Below are 21,582 nucleotides of genomic sequence, written 5' to 3' on the forward strand. Positions count from 1 at the left end.
TCCTTTAGGGATTCCTGTTGAACATGCTATATGATTGTAGCTATTACATGTTGGGATGATCACCATACATTCATATAGTTGTAGTTGTTGTTGTTGGTGGATCTTACCTGCACCGTGTTGAGGTGTCACATAGGTAAGATGTTCGCACTATAGTTGGGTGCCACCAGGACTGGCTCTCTAGCCCTCCTGCCACACTGCCACTCCCCACTTATTTTAGTGGTCAGTTGATGGAGATTGCGCAGTATGTCCTGTCGTGCTCCCCACTTCACTGCCGTGAGAGGAGTGACTGGGGACGACGTGTGCAGACAGTGACGGATATTTTGGTTGCTATGGTTGCTGCGTATTTACATGCACCGTTGGTAGGTTGATATAGATATTTATTTTACCTTCGTCATATGCTTACGATTGTTGCACTTGCTTGCTATGACTGTTGCACTTGTATGACATTACATACATGATACATGTAGATTTCTTTGTTGCATAGTATGACCTATTCTGGATTACCATACTGATATACCCTCTTGTATAGTAGGATTTATTCCTATTCTATTCTGTTGATATACCATGATTATTACCATGATTCATGCTGATACCGGTTAGTTGTAGTTTGTTTCTTACTCAGTCTATTTCTGCTTACTTCAGTTGATTCTTATATTATTCCTGCTGTTGTACTTTACATGCACTTCTTTCTGTACCCACTGAGTATTTAAATGCTCACTACCCAGACCCTGGGGTTGTATTGATTTCTCCCCAGGTAGCAGATAGATTACTTGGAGCTTGGAGAGGTTGCCTGGTCATATCCATCTCACCTCCGAAGGTTTTCTGTTGGTTTGTGTTCAGAGTTCTCGTTATTTCGATATGGTTTATAGTGTATTTGGTTATGGACTTGTAGTATGGACATGGACTTTATTCAGTTGGTTTGTATTCGTGGTATTCGTAGTTCAGATTTACGATATATTTCTGTTTCGTCGATGTTGCTTATTGTGGATATTTTACATGTGATGTGGTATGATTGTATGGCCGTGTAGGCCTTTTATCTTCAGTATTATCTTTCTGTATCGCTTGTGGGACGTGTAGTCCTTATTCCGACCGTTTGTGGTCGCGTATATTTGTTTGTATTAGGGAATTGTCACAGTTACCGGGGAGATGTTGCCGAAATTTTTCAGACGGCCTTCCCGGGGCGTGACAAAACCAAGAAGGTGATATAGTACTCGACATGCAATATTTAATCCACATGTTTAAGATCGAAGATTCAATGATTTTGGATTCAACTAGCAAATTTAAATACGTTATTAGAGTTCGAGATCCAATTGATTCAGTTGTATCTCCTTTGTTTCTTGAGGGTTGCTCCTATAGGCTGGCCTATTGGGTAGAGAAGCACCAAGAATAAGGTCAATTTGCTGTTCTATTCCCCTTATTGGTGGCAAACCGTGAGGTACTTCCTTGGAAAACACATCCTCAAAATCCTGCAAAATAGCAACAACATCACTGGGAAAAGAGTTTGTATTAGTTTCCAAGCAAGTTTCCTTGCACAAAAGAAGAAATATAGGCTGTCTTGTCAAATAAGCTCTCTTCACCTCACTTCCTCTTGCAAACAAATTTTCTATTCTTCTCTCTTTCTTTTCCTCATTCTCTCTTTTCTTTTCCTCATCTCTCTTTTTTTTTGAATTTTCCCCTTTTTTCAGCTCTTTTTTTTGAGTTTAGGACCCAAATAGAGAAGCGATAAATAAAGATGGAGAATGAAAACACCAATGGAATACTAAGGATGAGAGATCAACAAAGATGAACAAGAACAAAAAAAATGAATAAGAACAAAACACAAACCTGAAAATCAAGAAGCCAAGGCTCTGATACCAAATGATAAGCACCTTGGAACGGATCGCCTTGATATTCAGATGTAGGGAAGGATATTGACGCCACACTCAAGAAAGATGAGAAGGTGAGTGATAAGTCTGGGGGTTTTGATCGCCACAAGTTGCCTTGATAAGATCAAGATTAGTTCTTTGCCTAAGAACCAAAGGAAGCTCTCACAATAGAGAAAACTCTGATTTCATTCAAACTCAATATGCCTTAGTCATACAAGAGTTCTCCTATATACAGACTTAGTGGAGGTTGAAACATTAACCTCTACCACACTTCCCACTAAGCTTTAATTTCCACTAAGACCCACTAGGCACTAATTATGCACCATTATCATGCATGCATGCATGACATTTATTTCTCACAATTCCCTAATACTAGCTTAGGAACTCCCAAAAAGCATTAAAAACCCACCAAAAGACATCAAAAGTCACTTCAGAAAATTCTCCCAAAAATACCTAAATGCCGCAAGTCAAAGGAAACTCGTACTTAAGTTGCACTGAGATCTTCATTGACATATGATATCGAACCATGTAAAGTCTTAAAGCAGGTCACTCCAATGAACTGGTTACCTTTAACCAGCATCCACGTTTAACTCTCAACATCTAATGTCAACATCAGTGAGATCAACTGCTTGGCTAACCAAGGAGTTCAAAACGTGCTAGTCTCAACAAAATCGATGATGTCCATGTTCATCAATTCCTCAACTAGATATAATTCCAATACATTCATAATTACACGTGTAGAGATGCTCACTAGTTGTGATTCAATCACAAATTCTCTCATGCTATGAATCGTATTGCGAGCATTTAGTATTTGAGTTTAAGATCCAATCTAACACATATGGAATGTGTACTCAAACAGTGAATTGCTATTTATCTAATAAATAGTATAATCGTAAGGCGATTGCCTTAAGACACCTCTCAAATCTAACAGCCCCTGCATCAGTAAATAGTAAAAAATAAGTTCGAAGAAGCAGACGGAGCACTAAACGATGTCGGATGGGGCCGAAAGAGAGCTGGTACATGTTTAACTCGGTATCGAATTAAGATCTCTAAAATAGCTTCAAAACTCAACCGACCGTGCCTTATTCTGATTCCCAACTCAAAAGATACGATCCGTTGAAGTTCAACTCTTCATGTGTTGCCCCTATATCAATAAATAGTAAGAAATAAGTTCAGAGATACGGACGGAGCACTAAACGATATCGGATGGGGCCGAAAGTGGATCAGCACAGGTTTTACCAGGTACCAAATTAAGGTCTCTGAAAGAGCTTTGAAACGTATCCGACCATGCCTCGTTCTAATTTTTGAGACAAAAGTTACGACTTGTTGAAGTTCGACTCCTCATATATTGCACCTGCATCAGTAAATAGTAAAAAATTAGTTCGAAGATGCGAATGAAGCACTAAACAATGTCGAATGGGGCCGAGAGTGGGCCGGTACGAGTTTTATCTGGTACCAATAAAGGTATCTGAAAGAGCTTCCAAACGCATCCGACCGTACCTCGTTCTAATTCCCGAGTCAAAAGTTATGATCCGTTGAAGTTTGACTACTCAAGTGTTGCCTCTACATCTATAAATAGTAAAAAATAAGTTCAGAGATATGGAGGGAGCACTAAATGATGTTGAATGGGGCCAAAAGTGGGCTGGTACGAGTTTCACTTGGTACCGAATAAAGGTCTCTGAAAGAGCTTCAAAACGCATCCGACCGTGCCTCGTTCTGATTCTCGAGTCAAAAGTTATGATCTATTATATTTGACTCCTCATGTGTTGATATGGACGGAGTACTGAATGGTGTAGGATGGGGCCCAAAGTAGATCGAAACGCACCTGACCGTGTCTCATTCTGACGGAGTACTGGTTTTACTCGGTACCGAATAAAGGTCTCTGAAAGAGCTTCGAAACGCACTTGACCGTGCCTCGTTCTGATTCTTGAGTCAAAAGTTATGACTCATTGAAGTTCGACTCCTCATGTATTGCCCCTGCATTAGCAAATAGTATAAATAAGTTTCGAGATACCGATGGAGCACTAAACGATGTCGGATGGGACTAAAAGTTAGCCGAAACAGGTTTTACCCAGTACCAAATAAAGGTCTCTGAAAGAGCTTTGTAATGCATCCGGCCGTGCCTCGTTCTGATTCCTGAGTCAAAAGTTATGACTCGTTGAAGTTCAACTCCTCATGTGTTGCCCTACATAAGTAAATAGTAAAAAATAAGTCAGAGATGCAGGCGGAGCACTAAACGATGTTGGATGGGGCTGAAAGTGGGTCGGTACAGGTTTTACCTGGTACCGAGTAAAGGTCTCTTAAAGAACTTCGAAACACATCTGATCGTACCTCGTTCTGATTCCTGAGTCAAAAGTTATGACCCGTTAAAGTTCGACTCCTTATGTGTTGCCCCTGCATCTGTAAATAGTAAAAAATAAGTTCAGAGATGCGGATGGAGTACTAAACGATGTCGGATGGGACCGAAAGAGGGCCGATACAGGTTTTACCTGATACCGAATTATGGTCTCTAAAAGAGCTTCGAAACGCATCAGACCATGCCTCATTCTAATTTCTGACTCAAAAATTACGACCCGTTGAAGTTTGACTCCTCATGTGTTACCAGAACGAGCACTAAATGATATCGGATGGGGCCGAAAGTCAGCAAGTACATGTTTTACCCTGTACCAAATGAACGTCTCTGAAAGAGCTTCAAAACGCATCTGACCATTCCTCGTTCTGATTCTCGAGTAAAGACTTATGACCAGTTGAAGTTCGACTCCTCATGTGTTGCCCTTGCATCAGTAAATAGTAAAAATAAGTTTGGAGATACGGATGGGGTACTAAACAATGTCGGATGGGGCCAAAAGTTAGCTGGTACGGGTTTTATCTGAAACCAAATAAAGGTGTTTGAAAGAGCTTCGAAACGTATCCTATTGTGCCTCGTTCTAATTCCCGAGTCAAAAGTTATAACCCATTGAAGTTCGACTACTCAAGTGTTGCCCCTGCATCAGTAAATAAAATAAGTTCAGAGATGTGGATGGAGCACTAAATGATATCGAATGGAGCCGAAAGTGGGCCGGTATGAGTTTTAATCGGTATCGAATAAAGGTCTCTAAAAGAGATTCGAAACGCATCAGACCGTGCCTCATTCTGATTCCTAACTCAAAAGTTATAACCTGTTGAAGTTCGACTCCTCATGTGTTGCCCCTGCATCAGTAAATAGTAAAAAATAAATTCAGATATGTGGACGGAGCACTAAACGATGTCAGATGAGGTTGAAAGTTAGCCGGTATGGGTTTTACCCGGTACCATATGAAGGTCTCTGTAAGAGCTTCGAAACATATTCGACCTTGCGTCGTTCTGATTGCCAAGATGTCGGATGGGGGCTGAAAGTGGGCTGGTACGAATTTTACCCGGTACTGAATAAAGGTCTCCGAAATAGCTTCGAAATGCATCTGACCATGCCTCGTTTTGATTCCTGAGTCAAAAGTTATGACCTGTTAAAGTTTGACTCTTCATGTATTGCCCCTACATCAGTAAATAATAAAAAATAAGTTCAAAGATGCGGACAGAGCACTAAACAATATTGGATGGGGCGAAAGTGAGCCAGTATAAGTTTTACCCGGTACCGAATAAAGGTCTCTAAAAGAGCTTCGAAACGCATCCGACCGTGTCTCGTTCTGATTCTCGAGTCAAAAGTTACGATCCGTTAAAGTTTGACTCCTCACGTGTTGCCCCTACATCAATAAATAGTAAAAAATAAGTTTGAAGATGCAGATGGAGCACTAAATAATGTTGGATGGGGCTGAAAGAGAGCCGGTACGGGTTTTACTCGGTATCGAATTAAGGTCTCTAAAAGAGCTTTGAAACGCATTCGACCGTGCCTCATTCTGATTCTCGACTCAAAAGTTACGACCCATTGAAGTTCAACTCATGTATTGCTCCTGCATTAGTAAATAGTAAAAAATAAGTTCGGAGATGCGAACAAGCACTAAACGATATCGGATGGGGCCGAAAGTTAGTTGGTATGGGTTTTACCCAGTACCAAATGAAGGTCTCTGAAAGAGCTTCGAAACGCATCCGACCATGCCTCGTTCTGATTCTCTAGTAAAAAGTTATGACCCGTCGAAGTTCGACTCCTCATATGTTGCCCCTGCATTAGTAAATAGTAAAAAATAAGTTTGAAGATACGAACGGAGCACTAAAATATCGGATGGGGATATCGTCGAAAGTTATGACCCATTGAAGTTCGATGTTGTCAGTGCATATCATTGTGAATATTTCATTAAAATAGTTTTGAATCATTTAAAATGTCCAACTATGATCGATGAGCAAGATATCCATTAATTAAATATTTGTTTTTTCCATAGTTGGTCTATGATAAATAAATTGATACTTTTCATGTCTCATCAAGATGCTAAAAAGCATAAGTGAGGTATGTGTATCAAGCATCTCGCCAATAATTTAATTGCATCAATACACAAACATGGTCTCCCTATGGTCTTGTGAGATGTTAAATTTGTGTTATAGGATCATTACAAAACACATGCCTAATCCTCTCCTAAGAATGGCCAATGTAATTGAGTTCAATGTCTCCTCTTGTTACATGATCTCTTATAAAGCTATGTTTAATTTCAATATGTTTGGTTCTAGAATGATGAAGGTTTTATCCAAGAAACTGACATCCACCACTAGTGCTCTTCCTATCCAATTTGCACTCGGCATAATCAGAATCAGTATACCCAATTATGTCAAAATTTTAATGTCTAGGATATCAAAGACCTACATTGAGGATTCTCTTGATAATCTTAGGATCCTTTTTAAAGGGCTTCAAAACACATCCGACCTATATTGTTTTAAATCTACCAATTATTCCTCAACATCACTGTCTAATTTTGCCTCGTGAAACATATAAGTTTCTTCATTTGTTTATTTTACTTGTCATCCTAGGAAGAAGGTTGCTCATCTCAAATTCATTTTCCATATAGTTGATGAATTCATGAAGAAAATTATCATTTGTTGACCCAAAAATGATTGGGCAACAAAGATGTCGTTATCTTTAGATTTTATAAATAGAGTTGGATCAATTGTCCCTCTCCTAAAGCCCTTAGAGATCAGAAATGTTGAAAGTCACTCATACTAGAGCTTGTTTCAACCCATATAAAGTCTTTTTAAGCTTGTAAACATGGTTTGGAAAATATATACTCTCAAAATTGTGAGCTCTACATACAATTCTTCTTTGATAAAACCATTTAGGAATACCGACTTAACATCCATTTGATGAAGTTTGAAACCCAAAGCAGTTACAAATAGACTCTAGCCTATGACCTTGTTTCTAGTCACTTTACCTTAATCATCTAATTTATTCCTAAAGACCCATTTTGTTATCACAATTGTATTATCACTAGGTCTTGGAACTAACTCCCATACGTCACTCCTTTCAAATTGATTTAACTCTTGTTGCATTGCTAATATCCAATCGGTATCAATTAATGCTTCATCAATTGATTTTGGTTCAAATTGAGAGATTAGAGCAATTTGACTAGTTTGATTCCTAAAATGAGATCTAGTTCTAACTCCTTCTTCAACATCCCCTACTACTTGGTCAATAGGGTGATCTTGATGATGCCTAAGAGTCCTAGACCTTGTGGGTTCGACTATCTTCATCAATAGGAGATATTCTAGGGTAAGTGTTGTTAGACTCATCAAATTCAAGTGTAGAGGATGAGTAACCAACTAGGACATCCGCTTTGGCCTCAAATTTTCTTATGTCGTCTTTGGTGTTTAAAATGTAGGCCCTACATTCAAACACTCCAACAAAAATTGAGTCTCTTCCCCTTAGTCTGGGTAGTCCCAAAACAAAGTCCATCGAAATATCAATCCAAGGTTCACTAGGTATAGGATATACAAGCCATGGGGTTTCAACTTAGATTTAGCTTGTTTGCAAGTAATACACCTCTCACATATTTTCTCCACATCATGTCTCATATGAGCCGAAAAGAAGTGACCTTGTATGACCCCTAAAGTCTTAGTCACACCAAAATGGCCTATCAAGCCTCCATCATGAGTTTCCCTAGTAAACAATTCACGCAACGAACACATAGGCGCACACAATATATTCTCATGAAATAAAAACCCATCATTCCTATAAAACTTACCAAATGCAACCTTGTCACATGCTTTGAACACTTCAGTAAAATTAGCATCATTGGCATATAAATCCTTGATATATTCGAATCCAAGTAATTTTGTACTAAGGTGGAAAGTAAAGCTTACCTTCAAGATAATGCATCAGCAATCACGTTATCTTTGCCTTGCTTATATTTGATCACATAAGGAAAGGTCTCAATGAATTCCTTCCATTTATCATGACGGTGGTTCAATTTGATCATCAAATGCTTTAGAGATTGATGATCGGTGTGAATCACAAATTTTTCGGCCATAGGTAATGCTGCCATGTCTCCAATGCCCTCACCAACGCGTACATATCCTTGTCATATGTGGGATAATTGAGAGTGGCTCCACTCAAATTCTCACTGAAGTAAGCAATGGGTCTCATTCCCTGCATAAGCACAACACCCATTCCAACACTAGAAGCTGCACATTTGATTTTAAAGGTTTTAGAAAAATCTGGTAGGATTAGTAAAGGAGTAGAACTTAGCTTTTCTTTCAATGCATTGAATGCCCTCTCTTTCTCCTCTCCCCACTTGAATGGCTCATTTTTCATGATGACTTTAGTAAGTGGAGCTGCAATATTGCTTAAATCATGAACAAACTATCTATAGGAGCTAGCCAAACCATGGAAACTCCTCACTTGGCCAATTGTTGTCGAGGTTGGCCACTCTTAAATTGCTTCCACCTTTTCCTCATCCATCTCAACACCTTTAGTACTAACAACAAAACCAAGAAACACAACTCTATTCGTACAAAAAGTGCATTTGTTATGGTTAGCAAAAAGTTTTTCTTCTTTCAACACACTCAAAACTGACCGTAGATGTGTGACATGCTCTTTTAAACTTGTGCTATAAATCAAAATATCGTCAAAATACACAACTACAAATATTCCTAAGAAAGCACGTAAAACATGGTTCATCAAACACATAAAAGTGCTTGGATTGTTAGTTAACCCAAAAGGCATTACCAACCATTCATATAGGTCATGCTTTGTCTTAAAATCAATCTTCCATTCATCACCTTCCTTCATCCTAATTTGATGGTATCAATCTTTGAGAATACACAAGAACCATGCAATTCATCGAGCATATCATCAAGCCTAGTGATAAACACCTTGGAACGGATCGCCTTGATATTCAGATGTAGGGAAGGATATTGACGCCACACTCAAGTAAGATGAGAAGGTGAGTGATAAGTCATGGGGGTTTTGATCGCCACAAGTTGTCTTGATAAGATCAAGATTACTTCTTTGCCTAAGAACCAAAAGAAGATCTCACAATAGAGAAAACTATGATTTCATTCAAACTCAACATGCCTTCGCCATACAAGAGTTCTCCTATATATAGACTTAGTGGAGGTTGAAACATTAATCTCTACCACACTTCCCACTAAGCTTTTAATATCCACTAAGACCCACTAGGCACTAATTATGCACCATTATCATGCATGCATGGATGCATGCATGACATTTATTTCCCACAATTCCCTAATACTAGCTTAGGAACTCCCAAAAAAGCATTAAAAACCCACCAAAAGACATCAAAAACCATTTTAGAAAATTCCTCCAAAAATACCGACGAAAATTGGACATTTGTAGCCCTTGAATGCATCTTGGATCATGTAGATTTGGGCCTTCAAGTTTTGTCTTTATGTTGGCTCAATTTCACTTTCAAGTTGAAGGAATGTGATCCATTTAGTTGTTGCCTCCATTGTGCATTGATCCTCCTTTTCCTTGAGCTCCATTATTAAGCCTTCCATATATCGTTTGTACTAAGACAGAAAAGGTCGGGTTAGCGGCGTACTACCTTCGTAATCAGGTTGTCACGTAGTGGAAGACTCTGAAGACGATATCGGCGTACTACCTTCGTGATCAGGTTGTCACGTAGTGGAAGACTCCGAAGACGATACCGGAGAGCAGAATTCCCAGACTCAGGAGATTCCTTCGAGTATACCCACAGCTGTCGGATTATAGTTTGGCTAAGTTAGCTAAAGGTCGTTTCACCTTATTTCATGGGGGATCTGACCCGTGGATGATTCGATCATGGATAGAGAACATCACAGATACATTCGAGTATATGTCTTGTATTGAGGCATTATTTTTCAGAGGTATTCTATTTGGCACGACGCTAGGAGCGAGATTTGACTTGGTTATTCTTCAGAGAGACTTTCAAGAAGCATTACTTTTCAGAGACTTGTAGAGTTCTGCCCATTTGGGGGCCAGGACAGAGATCAGATGATTCAGTTTATGTAGAGTCTTTCTGTTTATATACGAGTTCGGATGTCCGGGACTTATATCCACTTGTATAGAGAGGCACTAGATCGAGCATTTGTTATTGAGTTGACCCAGCAGCAGATTGCTCAAGAGAAAGAGAAAGTGAAGCAGGGTGCTCACAGTGAGATGAAGAGTTAGGATTTTCAGCTGACTGGTCAGAAAGGACAGAAGACTGGACAGTCATCATGAAGGAGGTTTCGTAACACCTCACAACTGAGTCAGAAAAACAAGGGTGAGAAATGTAATCGGTGTAGATCGAATAGCCATTGATGGCCGATTATCCGTTGGATCACCCTATCGTTATTTTTGCAAACTTTTCAGCCATATGACCAGAGAGTATGATTTGAAGGCTCAGCTGGAGCCTACTGATGCTGCATCTTCTAGAGGACATTCTACTCAGCATTGATTGCAGAGGACGTAGAGGACTACTGATGCTGCATCTTCTAGAGGACATTCTACTCAACAGCGATCGCAGAGGACACAGAGGACCATAGTCTCTCAGTAGCAGTGACCCTTGTCAGCTCAGCCACAGATATATCTACTTCAGGGGAGAGACCACGCAGCTATACCGACGGCATCCCAGTACCTTATTTGTTCAGAGACGCAGAATCCTCCACAGCATTTTCTATCAGCGATACATTAGCCATATGTGTTGCCAGCAGCTGCATAGCCAGAGATATGTTATTCAGCGATTCCGATACAGTAGCAGTTATCGGCAGCACAGACTATCTACATTGCATCTCCTTATTATATTCAGCAGACGATGTCTGGACCTCAGAGTCAATTTCAGCCAGAGGTTACAGATGACATCTCATTCAGCACCTCAGAATCAGTTTCAATCAGAGAGGTTTGACATTTCGTTCAGTACCTCAGAGTCAGTTTCAGCCTGAGAGGTTACAGATGACATCTCTTTTAGTACCTTCGAGCCAGATTTTGACAGAGTGGAGACTTTCTATTGCTTAGCCGTCTAGCATAGAGGTTAGTCATGTATATGCTATCACACGAGAGGAAGCATAACAGACTGAAAGATCGGCTATTTTGGGTATGGTTTCAGTTATGTTGTACATGCTGATACCTCGATCTTATTGTTGATCTGTGATACCTGGTAGTGGGTTTTTGTAGTTGACCTATATGGTTGATTTAGCAGTGATAGTATAGTCTCAATTCTATAGCACTGCCTATGTGGGTGCGATCAGTATATCATTTTAGCACTGCATGTGTGGGTGCTACCATGCATTTGCTGTTGTATTACACGACATTGTTGTTTACAGTATCATTGATTTATGACTGTTGTATTGTATGATATGACATACATTACATGTATTCACATGATTTCTATACCTGTTGCATTATATGGTAGACTGTGCCGATCTCCAGTATTATGGGAGGAGGTTGGCGAGAGGTAGTTTTTGGGTTCTTAGAGTATTCAGCAGGATGTTGAGCTTGTGCGTACTATCAGACAACGGATGTCAGAAGCTTATGATAGACAGAAAAGTTACGCAGACCAGAGACGTCGTCCATTCAAGTTCTTTGTGGGCGATCACGTATTGTTACGATGGTTACTCAGTCAGCGTTAGTGGGGAAGATTAAGTCTACACAGATTAACGATTAGCACTTCTAGTTCATCCGCAGCAGAGTGGATTCCGGACTACAGTCAAGGTTTTCTTACGATACAGATGGAGTCCTTCGGTCTCGAGGATGACTGCGTGTTCCAGAGCATCCAATAAGAGAGGAGTTATTGTAGGATGCACATCATCCTAGGTTTGCGATACATCCGGGTGGTATTCGTATGTATCGAGACCTGAAACGCTCTTCATGAGTAGAAATGAGAACATATTACTATGGTACTTTTGCACTATAGTATGAAGATAACAAATTTGAGGACCAAATTTTTTTTAGTGGGAGAGAATATAAAATATCAGAACTTTTGGGGATTTAATCGTAAATATCCCTAGTGGTAGGGGTTTATTTGTAAATAAACTTAATTTTGGGGTTAATTAAAATCAATTAAACCTAATAGAAATTAATTAAGTTAATGGAGGTTGGTTAAACCATTAATTGGAGGTTGGCTAATAGACTTTCCCAAATGAAAGCCCAATTAAGAAAGCCCAATTGGTTAATTAGGGTTAATGGGTTAATGGGTAATGGGCTAAGGCATAGGATCTGAACCCGTTAAGGAAAGATCCGGTAAGAAAACCTTTAAGCTTCGCGACTCCTACTTCCCGAGTCCGCGATTCCTCTCCTCTGTTTCTCCGCAATTAGCCTCTGATCCTCTCCTTCTTCGTCCCGATCGCGCGACTACCGGCGATGTTTGGCGGAGCCGGCGACGAGGAAGCGACCAGAGAGCGGATCTTCCACCCTGGGTCTCGTTCCATTGCTGGAAGTGGCGTGGCTTGGGCAGTTAACGGCGACGCCGGAGAAGAGGGCAATCGAGCGGATCGAAGAGGAAGAAGAGGTAAGCTCGTTTAGATCTTGGATTTCTAGGGTTTTCTCGAGCTTAATGCTAAGATTTCCGGATTGATTTAGGTTGGATTTGATTGGATTGGAATTGATTTCTTGAATCCGGTCACGAGTGAAGAAGCAGAAGGAAGAATCGGAAGCTTGGGAAATTAGGGTAAAAGAGGAACTAGATCTAGAGGTAAGTTTATTGTTTTTGATCTGGACACCTTCGATTAGTTTTGGTTGTGTTGATGGATTGTTCTTCCTCACAACTGTTGGTGTGCCTTAATCCGATTGTAGATCCCTTTGTTTTCGGCTACAAGGGAGAAGAAGAAGAAGAGGATTGTGGCTCGGTTGATTGGATTTAGGCAGATCTGATTCAATTAGCAGGGTAAGCCTTGAAACCAAGACTTTTAGGATTCTTGCTTTAATTGGTTGCTTTGGTGTTTTGTTTAGATGTTGAGATTTCTTTAGGAATTTTAGTGAGATCCTGTTAATGGCCTGAATTGAACAGATTATTGATTTATTGTAATTTAGGTTATGGATAACCTAAACTTGGATCTAATTAACCACGATTAGTTTGGTTAGGTTAATGCCTATTAATCTAATATGGGTTAGCCTAGGGTTGATTGAATGGGGAATTGATTATATTAATTGATTAATGATATTAATTAATTAATTAATTAATCCCTGTTAGAATCAACCTAAAGATTGGATTAGTCTAACCTAAGGTTGGTTGATTAGCATAGGTTTGATTAAACATGAGGTTAGTTGTATTGATCGATTCGATTAATACAACTAATTGATTGATTAGTTAAACCATGTTAATATCAACCTAAAGGTTAGATTAATTTAACCCGAGTTAGGTTAACGAGATTGAGTTAAACTAACCCTTAAAATATAAATTAGGGTTTATCTGATACATTCTGGTATTTAGGATGTGATACTGTGTTTGCAGGTCCTTGATTGATTTTGGGACTTCGATATTATACGGGAGTATATTTTCTGGAGGTTCTTATTCGACATACGGTTACCAGGTGGATAGTCTACTGTATTTAGTCAATACAGTTCCCTTCCTATTTACAGTGCATGCTTCCTTTCATTTCTAGTGATTAGGTTACTTATCATGCTCTTATACTTGTTATAGATTAGATGCTTTCGATACTCATGTTTATCACATGCTTGATCGTATTTCTTTGACCTTATTATCAGTTCTGTTTATACCTCTGATGCTTGAGATCATTGTTATCCATGTTTATGATTACTGTCTCTATTTCAGTTATGTTATCATCATGTTGATACCTGTGATCAGTAGGACTTTTCATTAGTACCTACACATGTTAATTAACACGGTGTTAATTAACATGGTAGAGGATGATTATTCGGACTTGATCATGTCATCATGACGCATGAGCTCGATTGTAAATCCCAATAGGGTGTATCGTGCCGGTAGTTGGCCTATAGTGATATAGGTGGTTATTACCATATTTCACCAGGTACGGTGATGAGCTGTATGACTTTCACGCTGCAGCTGAGTCAGTGGCCTGATCTCGACACCTTGATGGTGTTACTCGGTCTGGCTATAGGAGCTGTATGGCTTTCACGCTGCAGCCGTAGCCCGGTTGTATGGCCTTCACGCTGCAGCCGAGAGTGTTTACTCTGGACGAGTAGTGAGGACAGCACTGGCCATAGGTATTGTACGTAGCTCTTGATGGGGCTACCTACTGAGGGTGCTACCAGGCTACTTTATTGTAGTGCTGGATTTATAGCCCCGCTATTGTCATACACCTCCGACTCATTATACATGAGGCGCTGGAGCCAGTGTAGACTTGTCATACACCTCCGACTCATTATACATGAGGTGTGGAGCCAGTGTAGACTTATCATACACCTCCGACTCATTATACATGAGGCGCTGGAGCCAGTGTAGACTGATGCATTACATGCACACATTTGCATGATGAGATTTATATACATGCATTGGACCGTATATGTGTGCATTACATTATGAAGTGATTGTGTACTTGTATTGATACTTGGTTGACACATTGCATAACATGATCATGCATATGGATTACTACGTGTATCTGAGATATGACATTGCTTATATGATACCTGTAGGAGTTACGATACCTTACATTGTTCTCCTGTTACTTATTGTTATGCTTCTTCCATATCTGCTCTGTTATATTTACCTTATTGAGCATGCACTTCTTTCTGATTATCCACTGAGTATATTTGTACTCACCCCTTTGGACTCTGGGATTTTCTGTCTTCCCAGATATCAGGTAGGAGACTACAGCTGATGCCGAGGAGATTTTGCCAGTTATGCCATCTCACAGCTACTTGTGATTCTTTTGTATTGTGGATTTGTGTTAGCTTATACATTGGTGTAGTAGTTTTGATTGTCGTGGAGTTGCTTACTTACAGTTAATTTTATGCATCATATTGCTACTTTGGGAGTTTTATTGCTTCGTTTTCATCGTATATGTGATTACGGATTTTGTTCTCTGATCGAGACTTTAGTATACTATGCTTTCCGCTGCTTATTATCTCTTTTGCGAAGAATTGATGAGTTTTATTCGTTAATAATGTTACGGATGCATTTCATATATAGTAGGATGTGTTGAGTGACCGTGTGGGTCACATTTACTTTTATTTACTTGTATAAATCCATAGCATGTTATGGATTGGCCGTGTGGGCCTTATATATGTATGTATCCAGGGAATTGTCATAGATACAGGGGAGATGCTGCCGAAATTTTTCGGACGGCCGTCTCCCGGGTCGTGACAATTCATGAATAAAGTTCAATCCAACGTCTCTCTGTAGTGCTAACCGGAGAACCAGACATTCTAATTCGGATATATGCAACCAAACTATGGGTGAACCGAAATATCCGATCACCATTTTATGCTACTAGATGCGGGTAGAACTTGACTAGTCGAGGAAATTCCACTGAGAAATACTGTCTCTTGACAGCCTCCCGGAACGATAGTCATGATATATCATGCTCTACAAATATCATCATGTCCCACGTGTCCCTTGGTGGCTATGCGAGTGAAACTTCTAACCATGACAGCTCAACAAGCTCCATGCAATCACATTCTAGTAAAGTCTTTAGTAAAGTCATTCCATACAATGAAAGCAACATGGTAAATCTAAAGATACTCAAGTAGATCTTCAGTTAAACTCCATCTAAATGACAAAATTTCCACTGAAGTTATTTCTCTTTTCATAACTCTAAATTCAGAATTCTTGATCCTCACCATGTGATTTATTCATTGTCCATGACAGATCTACTTAGGCTACAAAACTAAATTTCCTAAATAATGATTGGAAACCAAGTAATGGCACATAGATTGTAACCTGCAAGCTTCATCAAATAGATGAAAAGCCTTGCCGTTTGGCACCTTTCTAGGGCCATTTCTTCTTGTTTAGGTGTGCAAACCAACCAACTCTAGATAATGAGTACAGGTTTATCATTTGGTCTTAGCACCACTTTGGCCAACAAAGGGCAGCCCGGTGCACGAAGCTCCCGTCATGCGGGGTCCGGGGAAAGGATCCATTGTATGCAGCCTTACCTTGCCTTTGGCAAGAGGCCGTTTCCAGGATTTGAACCCGTGACCACTTTGGCCAACAAGTATACTAAATTTATGTTCCTACAGTTTATTCTCATGGCATCACCAGAGAACTTCTGACAAGATAATAGAAAATTGAAATGATGAAAGGAATCTGGTACAGGCTTGAAAGCAATCCAAGTGAGTGAAAATGAGCAAGATAACATTGTCGGCCATCACGAAGGCTTATTTCACATCACCCAACTAGATAAACTTCAACCAACCATTTACGAGGAAAACAATCTCCATTCTGCATCTTTTGCATCATCATAACAGAACCATCTTATCAACTCGTAGTTGAATTGACAAACCGTCATTTGTACCCAGATGCATCAATCTTCATATTGAATAACAAACAAATCAAAGCTACCAAGAAGTGTGTGCCAAAGAAAGAAGTCAGCTTACATCCGATGGTAACAAATCACGTCTCTAATCCAACTCGTCAGAATGTTTGAAACTCTTCAAAAAGAATGTACAACATTTGATAAGAGGCATTGCACAATTTAAATTAAGCAATATCTTGAATTTTATGATAATTGTAATTAGTTTTAATTAGGAGGCATTCCACTACGAACCATGTCATTAAACCAGTTCATGTTACAGAGATTTTATTAGATATGTCCAAATCATAGATCAGAATCAACTGAGTAAATCAGAATTGATCCAATCCCATATTACTTGATTCCTCACACTTCATCAGAATTGAGCATAATAGTGCAACAAAAATGAAAAATGCTAATGTTATATTGTTATAGATATCAAAAACCTCTTCCACCCCCCCCCCCCCCCCCCCCCCCCCCCCCCCCCCCCCCCAAACTTGCAAACAAAAGATCCACACAAGGAAACAAGATTCCCACACATCAAGGCATTGCTCTCAACGGACCATCGCCATGCCCATCACAACATAAACTTCCCTGTCTCTATACCTCTCCATTACGATGAGATCATACTGCTTAAAATGTCCTGAGGCAAAAGTTTGACTGCAATCATCACCTTCAAGAACCCTTGATTTTTTTTTTTTGGTGATTGGAAACAAACATACTTTCCAAGAGGGGAGCATTGTTCTTTTCATTGTCATGTAATGTTAAATGTATCATAAACAAATAGTGTCATTTTGGTCAATATAAAGCTACTAAGATTAATTAAACTAAATTGTATGACAAAAAGTTATTAAAGACTTTCAAAATTAGTTTTAGATTGAGTAGGATCGTGTGTGTTATCAAACCATGTCTAATATTGTCAACCCTATTTGCCTACTCAAGACTCAACAACTTTCTAATCCTTGCATCAGTATCATGTTGTTAGAAATCACACCAAGGATCAAGTACCACAAGCAAGAATAGCTAGTGTTTGCTGGAATGTAGAGACAATGAAATCTGTCAAATTAAGAATTTGAGAAGATGAAAAAAAAATTGACCAGAAGTGCCAGAAATGACATTTCCATTGGATCTCCAATTGTCATCCTAGTTAAGGCAAGGTGATGAATGATTAGACTCCCTCTAGCTACAAGCTACAAAATGTTGACAAGATTATATTTGAGTTCCACCAGCTAATCTATCAAATTAAGAATTTATGATGATTGCTTACAACATCTCCATTATGAATCATCTATGCAAAACAAATAGTGAAATATGGAGTGCTGCTTGTCAACAAACCTTAAAAAAACAATAGTACACCCACCATGAGAAATTACATCAAAATTGGAAATTTCTGATAACAAAGATTATTTTCATAAGCTACATTAATTGTTACATTTGGACAGAGATGTCAATATAGGATTAGACAAATTGAACAAGAGAAACATTTACTGCATCTCCTAATCATCTAAAATATGGAGTGGTAAATAGAAAGTTCCCATCATGTCATCATTTGATTGCAGATGTAATCTCTCTTCCCACTCTTATTGATGGATGTAGATTTGAACTCAATCGTCTGAGGAACTAGTTTGTGCATAGGATAAGAGCTGCATAGTCAGTGTACATTAGGGAAGGCAGGCAGAGAAAGGAGACAAATAAAGGGGCTGTGAGATAGATACTAAACTAAGTGTTCAACTTTAAGCATGACCTATCCGCAAAAAGTTCACTATCCATGACTTATCTCGATTCCTAGGCCTCATCTCAATTTTTTTTCAATTTAAGTGTAGAACAACCAATCGAATTTGCATCCATTATTTAGTTTCTTATAGAAGGTCATGCCCCACATAATCAAATTTGCATCTAAAATTATGCATACGCTTTAACCCTCTTTGTCTTTCCCGACTATCCATGACATCCTCAGAAATCCCCGGCTGTACAGGAGTAGTAGGTCATCTCGGTAGTCGACCACATTCGTAATTTTTGTACAAGGGTCATTTAAATAATACTTGGCAACATAACTACTATTAATTTCTATAATTAAACCAGATATGAAAAATAATTTACAACCGCTTAGAGAGATCATGTCGCTGTTCATCCCATCTCACAGTCTGGAACAAGTAAATCGAAAATACGACGAAAATCCAAAGAAACAATACAGACTTTGCAACCCAACGAAAATCTAAAAGACTCTAACCTGCTCTGATACCAAAATAATTGTTACGTCCCGAGAGACAGTTGTTCGAAAGATTTCGGCAGCATCCCCTGTAACAATTTAACTTTCCTGCATACATCCTAACGTAAAGGCCCACACGGCCGTTCAACATTACAATACATGAAATTTAACTAATAAACTATGTGACATGTGGCCCACACGACCACTCACCAATCCATCGCATGTAACCCACATAATGACACATGTACATCGAAAAGCATCACCACGAAACAACGATAAATCCTACGAGTCTACGGAACCAAAAATAACACAACGGAATCATCACAAGATCTAAATCTATACAACTCGAATATGTGTAAAATACAAATACTCTCATAAATCCAAAACCAATAACTCGATACAATCCGATAAAAATATACGATATACTCAACAGACTACTCATGCTGTGAAATGATCGGGCAAACTGACAGACCTCCAAGCTCCAAGCAACGTCTCTATCTGTTACCTGGGGAGAAAACAAAGAGACCCCCCAGGGTCTGGGTAGTGAGTATATAATACTCAGTGGGTATAAACAAGAAAGTACACAACAGATCAATATATAAGAGAACAGCAGGATAACATACAAGATCAATAAACTACGTATAATAAATAGCAAGTATCATGTTATACGATCACAGTCATATATCAGCAAGTGCAATAGCGACAATCATGTAACAACTACAGTCATATAACAGCAAGTGCAATGATCATGAATGCAGAATACAACTACCCACGATGTATGCACATATGCAATGCATGATCACTGTCTGCACTCGCCACCCCCAGACACTCACCCAGTGTAGTGAACTGAGGCGCACGACAGAAAAAACTACACTCGCTCCAACAACAAACCACTACTAATAAGTGGGGAGCGGGCAGGATCAGGAAGGCCAATTCTGGTTGCACCCAACTTAGCGCAACAATTGCTCTCACTCTTGTGTTACTATCATACAGCGACAAGTGAGGCCAACAACAACAATAATGAACAACAAGTCTATTACTACCATGTATGCGTCATCATGCTCAGTGCAACAATTAAGCCTATATCTAATTAGACATAATCAACAGATCATACAATGATATCGAACGACAAATAGAATACTGATCACAGTAAGGTTTCAACAATATAGATCAACATCAGGAATACATAACAAGGTATCATACAACTAAAAATAATAATATTATCAACAGTGTAAATAGCAACAAAAATAATTAAACACTTACAAACAATCCTATGTTGACCAAGCACAGGAGTACCCACCTGATATACGCACGTCGATAAAGAACCCCCCCCCCCAAAATACCCCCTCGTGTGTAACAGGATCAGCAATCAGCGTCCTGCAATTATATTAACATCTACTAAATACCATAATATATTTTAAATTATACAACAAAATCAAACCCTAATTGAAACTAGAGTTAACCTTAACTGGATCAAATCGAATTAGATTCGTCAATAGGTCAAACCAACTTGGCCAACCGAGTCCAACCAATTCCATTTAACCCGACTAACCCAACCCAACCAATTGATTTGGTTAAGCTTAATCCATACTTAACCTTAATTATGGATCAAGAACAGATCCAACAAAAACCCAAGAATTTCTCAATCTCAATTCCTTAGAGACCCAACAGAAATCAATAAATCAATAGGACACCATCCCTAACAACGTTCTACATACTAGCCCCAATTGAATTAACCCTAGCTCAACCGATTGGAATAAATCCCAATCAGCTAGCCAACAATCTAATAACAACACCCCTCTTAACCAGTTATAATCAATCCTATAGGGCAAGAACCGATCAATCCAGGTAAAATCAAGAACACTAAACAGCAAGCTCCATTGATTCAACTACAAACAACATATCCCATTCCAATCTCACCAAAACTCAACCTCCAAAACAACTAGATCCATCCGACCGAAATCACACAGTAAACCAAGAAAAATCTTGATCAAACAGAACACACCCAATCCAAACCAACCTTCAATCCGTTGCTGAAAACAAAGCTTAATCAAATTCAGGCATTTACCTTCAATTAGAAACCCTAGCTCCAAGACAGCCTCGGTTCTTCCTCGATCAAGATCGCCGTCCACTTCTTCAACAACTCCTCCGCAATCGAACCCTATTCCATTCGTCGGATCCCATCAACCTCCAACATTAATCAACAATTCCCATAAATCCACAGCAAAAACATAGGATCTCACCTTAGTTCGAAGCCGAGAACTTGCTCAGCTCCGGCTCTTGGACTCACGAGAGAGGAAGTGAGGTGGCGCTCGAATGCCTCCGTTCGGAAGAAAAAGAAGAACCGAAAGTGTCGACTAGGGCTGCAGGCGTCGATCGGAACTGCGGGAGTCGGCTGGGACCGCGGGCGTCGACTGCCCTCTCGACGGCTGCAACCAAGAATCACGGCAGAGAACACCCACCGACCGCGAACTTGGGTAGAGGACAAGGGGTTGCGGCCGAACACAGGGCACGCGAGGGTTGGAAGGGCAGCGCCTAGGGTTTGGCAGCCTCCCCTTTATCCCTTCTCCTTTGCAAACTCTGTCACTGAGATCATGGTTTCAACCGGCGAAAACGTGCGATTTACGGGTTTCGGGTTTAACCCAAACCCAAACCATTAACCCCTTTTTCTTTTTAACGGGTTTTGGGTTTCGAGTATATCTT

The sequence above is a fragment of the Curcuma longa genome, chromosome 5, assembly GCF_044706935.1.
Source record: "Curcuma longa cultivar G26 ecotype Majalengka, Jawa Barat chromosome 5, ITB_CL_G26_1.1, whole genome shotgun sequence".
Classification (NCBI taxonomy): Eukaryota; Viridiplantae; Streptophyta; class Magnoliopsida; order Zingiberales; family Zingiberaceae; genus Curcuma; species Curcuma longa.